The sequence below is a fragment of the Vicia villosa genome, linkage group LG5, assembly GCF_029867415.1.
Source record: "Vicia villosa cultivar HV-30 ecotype Madison, WI linkage group LG5, Vvil1.0, whole genome shotgun sequence".
Classification (NCBI taxonomy): domain Eukaryota; kingdom Viridiplantae; phylum Streptophyta; class Magnoliopsida; order Fabales; family Fabaceae; genus Vicia; species Vicia villosa.
The window spans coordinates 39,630,309-39,635,226 of record NC_081184.1 but is presented as its reverse complement, the minus strand read 5'-3'; the positions used below and the strand labels follow the sequence as shown (position 1 = coordinate 39,635,226).

Below are 4,918 nucleotides of genomic sequence, written 5' to 3'. Positions count from 1 at the left end.
ATAATTAATAAACTAACTTCCTCTTTAAGAAAACCTAATTTTTTTTCTTTATTTAAGAGAACTAGATATATGGCTCGTGCGTTGCACCAGTTTGATTAGAATTTTTACCTTAGTACTTTTTGAAATGAAAAAATATATTTAATTAACAATTTATATATAAAAAAAATTCAATTATGTTTTTTAAATTTGAAAGATAAGTCATATTTACGTGAATAATGCAATATTTTAAAAAAGTGTTACATTAAATTATTTGTATATATTATTTGGGATAATCATTAAATTTATAATACATATAAATTTATAATTGTAATACTCAACATTATAAAAAAATACCCTTCTTCTTTTACCACTAAATACTAATGTTTCACTTAGCAAATATCTAAATAAGCGACACTATCTAATTGATCCATAATAATGAAAAAAATAAATAAATATTAATATAATTCTCTTCCTTACAATCAACTTTAAAAGTGAATTAAAAGTATCATTCATAATAAAAAAGCAAAATGAGTAAATGGGCAAGTCTGACACATGGCAAGCTCCCATGAATTCTCTTTTTTTATAACTTTCTAAATATGGAAATATTTCATTTAAATAATATTTATTTATTATATTTGATTAAGTCTTTATTAACCTTTTTTTTTCTAATTGATTATTAGCAACTAATTAAGGGTTAATCTGGTCCATGCAATTGTTTGGCAAAATAATTAAATGAGCACAACAAACGATCAATGTGCCGCCTAATTTCAATGCAGATTGTATTATTATTTGAATTTCTTTGTATTACCAATGCAACCTTTTGTTTTCACCTCCAACTTACCTAACCATTGCATTGGTTCCAAAGCCTCGATCATTTCAATCTCACATTTGCATCTTAATCTCTCTCTCACATCCTTTCTCAATCTCACGTTCTTCTATCTTTCTATCTCTCTGCACCTACTTCCTTATTCCCTTTTTTCTTCCTTCTCCATCTTCTTCTTCCTCTTCTTTACAAATCATATCTGACTGATTGTTGTTATTCTTTCAGGAAGTATGGATTTGGGTTAATTTTCTGCAAAGCCATGTAAAAGATGTTGAGTTCCTCGACAACAATTAACTCTTCCAATATAGGATTTCAGGTAGATTCATCAAATGCATCAAGGTATGTTTGAATGCAGATCACCCTTTTTTACTGTGTTTCACTATGTTTCATATTGTTTTCCCTTCGTGAAATTTTATATTGATACCCATAAGTCGGCAGTGGAAGTTATGAATCACTACGAGGCTTTCGTTCATGATGGGTTTCAATATTTCGTTGAATGTAAGACAAAGAGTTCAAGAACGGGAAAGTTAGGGTTTTGATTTTGTGGTTGGTTTGATGATTTGGAGTGATGATATATGATTTTCTGTGTATTGTGAAGGAACTTGATGCAGTCGGAGGCAATTGTGGAAGAAGCTTCAATGATGAACGTGACCGAACACTAAACCAAACATGTTTTGTCATCATTTTGTATTCCTTATGCTGGGATAAACGACTTATAGCATAAGCCCTTATCATATGTAATTTTTTTTTGCTTTAAGCTGACATAAATTATATTTGCTGATAGAAATGGATGGGTTTGAATCAGAGATGAGAATGGTTGTCATTGCAGCAACTAACTGACGGAGGCAAACTGAAAAGGTAACATTCCAATACATGTTGTAATTGAATATGTTTCTGGTTTATGTTTGATGTAGTACTGCACAAGTGTTCTTTTAATAGAATTGTATTTGACGTGTTACGATTTTAATGTTACGTTAAACTAAATGTGATTTATTAACTGAGGCTATATTCTTATTGGATCATATTTGTATAGGCTTTGGGTTTGAAGGTGCTGAGTAAGAACGATTAATGAAGGAAATATGGATCTACTCTAATTGATGTTATGAAGTTTGTAAAATACCATGGAAGTAACTTTCCATTCATTATCTTATTAGAGATAAAGGTAAAACATTCATTGTGAAGTAGAAGTGTTCTAAACCTGGTCTTGTGCTAGCTGCTACTATTTATGTTTAAGTCCCGATGCATGTTATTTCTTGTCTTGATTTTGTGGCTTCTGTTATGAAAGGTGCAATGTATATAGACAGGTTCGAAAATAATTTTTACAAATGGTTCACAAGATCAATAACGCTGTGCTTCAAAATAAAATTCTTCCACTGATAGTGAGTTGCCATTAAAGTACTCTAATTTGTAATTGTCTGACAAGTATGAAAGTAGTAATTACTTATGTGTTGTTGTTGCTGATCTAGAGAGGGAAAATGTTAGAGATAGCTAATTATTATTATTGTCATCAATTATTAGAACAGGTGCATCTAGGAGGCTTTCCTCATAATTTGACTGAGTCATTTTTAACACTTGGCTTTCATGTCAGAGGGGTTTTTAGGTTCAAAATGTATCTAACTAATTTGTCTTAGAATTTGTTAACCTTCTTTTTTTATTTGATAATTCTTTTCTTGAATCTTCTTCCCACATTTCCTGGTGTTACAATTTCATAATCTTGGATGAAGCAAATGCTAGGTTGAGCTTTGTGATTTCTTAAATTCGTGAAAATTTTGGTGAATGCTTGAAGTTTACGGGCTTACTTTAAGCAGTCTATTTGGTTAGTTATCCCATGCTTCCTATTTAATAACAGAACAATTGATTCAAATATTTCAGGAATGAGTGCTTATTCGTTGGAGCTCGCCCTCGAGATTTAGTAAGTTATTTCATTTATCTATATGTCTTGGATAGTTGTTAAAATTAATTATTTACTATTATTTTTGGGCAATTAATCCTCTCATGCAGTTAAGAGAGAATAAATAATTAATAGATAGTTGTATTCTCCTGTAAAAAGTGGAAGCATAGGTTACCTCACTCAAGATGATTGTTTCATAATCAAGACCACGAAAAAATCTGAACTCAAGAGTTGTTGTTTTGGTTTTTGAAGTAAAGGAACAAATCAAATAAATCTTTTGGAAATTTCTAAAGAGTTAAATCCAAATGAAGTCATGGTAAGAAATTATCATGAGGTATGTTTTAGGCAATTCTTTGAACTATTTAACATATACTTATAGAACAAGTTTGTGAGTAAATGTAGTTAATAAATATTTTGTATTTTACTGTGTGTTTTTAGTTTAATGTCAAGAGGAGCAAGACCAAATTATTAGCATCTGTTGCACCACAAAGCCAGTTTTATTATTGTTAACAGTGAACACATTAAAAGCATTAGGCCTTGAGATTCACCAATGTGTTGCAAGTATTTTCAATGATTTTTCACTGCAAGCATCTTGCTCAGAGGTTAGTGAATTGTTTTACTGCATGTTTATTTAGAGCTTTCTTGTGTATCTTTAATTTCACTATTTAGAAAGGTAATTTATTTTAATACTTTTGAATGTTCTCTATTAAAAGTCAACATGTATGAATTTGAAATATTCTTTAGTTATGATTATTTGGACTCAAATTAACAAAGGAAAAGTTCATTCAGAATGTGATATTTGGGTAATGTTACTACCAATTTATTTACTACTGCTAAACTATTACCAAGTAGCAATTACCACATGCTCCACCGAAACTGAAATAAGTTGAATATGTGTAATTGAATTGGTTCTATTCTTATAGAATAATAGGAAATATTGAACTCTATTCTTATATTGTTCATAGCACTGCAGCTGCAAAAAGTATATAGTCATGCTAGATTAAGTCACATATCAAGGTCTGACATTAGCTACTCTCTTTCACTAACCAAACATTTACGCTTTGATGTATTTGTTGAGGCCGAAGCAAAAAAAATTGCAAGTACGATAATGCCTATTGTCACGCGAAGATTTTCATTTCAACACTTTCTAGGATTGTGAAAGATGCAACTTTGTAGTTCAGGTAATGTTTTATTTTGTTTGTACGTGGTGGCGATAATAAGTTTTGATTGTATAGATTTTCAGAAAGTACACCATCAAATGTTAGTCAATGTCAAAATTGATCATTTGTGTTATCATTTTATTTTGATAAATTGTTTAGACTTTAGAACCTATGAGTTTAAGTTGTATACCAGTAATTTTGGTGCAAATTGTATTTTTAATTTTAATTTATTTTAAAATAAAATAAATAAAAAAGAGATGTGTTATTAAATGTTACTATTTAATTGGACTAGATACCTATACCCAACTAAACTCAAGGGTATCAGAGTGTTCACCTTTTATTTTTGCTTACTTTTATTGAAACATTCAATTAATGTTAATATTGTTATTAATTGTTGGCATTATACTGGAGTGGAAATTGAGCTATGAACTTCCTTATTGCTCAAACTCTCTCTTTGATGATTTTTTTTCTAAATTGTGTTAACATTATTTTATTTATTTCTTCAGAGTTCTATTTCTTAAGATTTCAGAGTAATACCGAAATTGTGAAAAGGCCATACATCAAACATTATGTCAGTAACAAAGAAAAGAAGAAGATTAGAATACATAAAAGAAGATTAGAATACATATAAGTCCATGTTTTGCTTTTCATCGATGCACGTTGAATTGTACGTCCATATTTCATTGAAGTTAAAGATATAGATTTATAACATAAAAGACTTGACAAATTATCTCAAGCTAAAAAATTGCTTAATACATTTCTTAGTCCATTAAACTTTTTTTATGTATACTATTAATAACAATAATATTTTATCTATACAATAATAATCTTACAATAAATAAAATTTGTAAATGATAAATATTTTTAAAATATATTTTTTACTTAGAAAATATTTACCCGTGCCTCGCACGGGTCTAAGTACTAGTTAAATTAATATAATATAAACAACTTCAATACTATGACTTTATTATGATAATACAATTTTTATTCATTAAATTAATTTATACCATATCAATATTAATTAGATTTAAATTAATAATAAACTCAATCACATGTTATTAAGAA

At 28.8% G+C, this 4,918-nt stretch overlaps 1 long non-coding RNA gene across 2 annotated transcripts; it reads left to right on the top strand.

The window, feature by feature from the left end:
- Positions 1-815: 815 nt before the first annotated feature.
- On the top strand, positions 816-3,878 carry LOC131606548 (uncharacterized). 2 transcript variants are annotated; one of them, XR_009284875.1, is made up of 6 exons: positions 816-1,141; positions 1,401-1,660; positions 1,836-1,964; positions 2,675-2,714; positions 2,853-3,009; positions 3,132-3,878. It is a non-coding gene; the product is annotated as an uncharacterized LOC131606548 (long non-coding RNA). The 2 variants fall into 2 exon arrangements; XR_009284874.1 differs by having other exon boundaries at positions 2,853-3,027.
- The last annotated feature ends 1,040 nt before the right edge of the window (positions 3,879-4,918 follow it).